Source organism: Elephantulus edwardii, unplaced genomic scaffold (genome assembly GCF_000299155.1).
Source record: "Elephantulus edwardii isolate Elephantulus edwardi_28Jun2011 unplaced genomic scaffold, EleEdw1.0 scaffold00013, whole genome shotgun sequence".
Classification (NCBI taxonomy): domain Eukaryota; kingdom Metazoa; phylum Chordata; class Mammalia; order Macroscelidea; family Macroscelididae; genus Elephantulus; species Elephantulus edwardii.
The window spans coordinates 8,299,184-8,300,576 of NW_006399763.1; positions in this window are offsets into that span (position 1 = coordinate 8,299,184).

Below are 1,393 nucleotides of genomic sequence, written 5' to 3' on the forward strand. Positions count from 1 at the left end.
TAGCCATAAATAAGAGGATAAATTACTGGGGAAAGTTGAAAGATTATCAAAAGATTAAAGATTAATCTTGAAAGTGAAAAAAAAAGTATGCTATTCTATTGCTTCTAACAATGTTCTTTTTAGGAAGCTAAATTTAAAACAGGGACAGGATAATCAGTATTATTAGGACCAAATTCTAACTTAGAGATTCTTATTTAACACTCAGTGGTGCCACTGTAGAGAATTTGACTTTAAGCATAGGGCTATTCCTGGAATGAAGTCTATTTAAAAAAACTGTTGATTATGAAAGGTTGGCTTATGTATTGATTTTTATGTAGGTCAGTGTAGTGGAAAGACTAAAACAAAGAGGTGCAAACAGGGGATTTCTCTAGGCTTCTTTCCTTTGGGTTGGCTGTGTTAGATGATTTCCCCTCATGAGGCCATGAGGCAAGGGAGGGAAAGCTTTCCAAAGTCTTTTAAATAAATTTTTGGTCTTTATATTTGGAAGTTATCTGTAGTATAGAACTGCCTCTGTGAATTTGCAAAGCTAGATATCACTGTGGTTACTGTGATCAAGAAGACCTACTGTGTAGTGTCTTCTGGCTAATAGCCAGTGACAGTTACTACATAGGGACTGTCTCTTTTGATTAGTATTGTATTTATTTTGGGATTATAGTAGAAACCTTGTACAGTGTTCTGAAGAAGTTTTTTAGATAAGTGAGCAAGGTGATATTTATTTAGCTATAAGAGCTTCTCCTTAGTGCAACCAAATAAACTCAAGCTTATGTTAGAGAAACAATGGTGTTTAATCCAAAAGTAACTCAATTATAGTGATTGATTATTTTAATGATTATAAATGATGCAATGATTTTAATTTATTTAATTGTCTTTTCTGGTGTTAGTTGGCTTTTTATCACCTTGTAATTGCCTTTGTGAGTAAGGGTAACTTCAGAAGACTACCAAGAAAATGTGGCTAAAGGGGAAAATGGCCCAGTTGGTGGGGAGCTGAAGATGTGCTTCGGTTCATTAGGTGGTACATGTTACCAAAGGAACCATAGTCCTTGGTTACATGAGTTTTGGGATTCTCCCCTAAACTAACTTTAGGAAAGAAAATTGTCAATGTGTGACTGACTGAGCAAATAATTAAAAGTATAGACAATAAGCACTTTCCTAGTATTTATCTCTTATGTTTTTCTTGTTCTTGTTACATATATTCTATCAAGTCAGAGGCCCCTTCTAGCTGGTGCTCGAGAGGATTTTCAGAGGCATGAGGGAAGATTGTTTATATTTCTTCCATACAAGAACTGGTGGTTTTGAACCATCTGCCTTTGGGGTGACAACACAATTTCTTACCACTAGGCCACCAGAGTTCTTTATGTTTTTCTTAGAAGATTATATTATAAACTGAAATTTA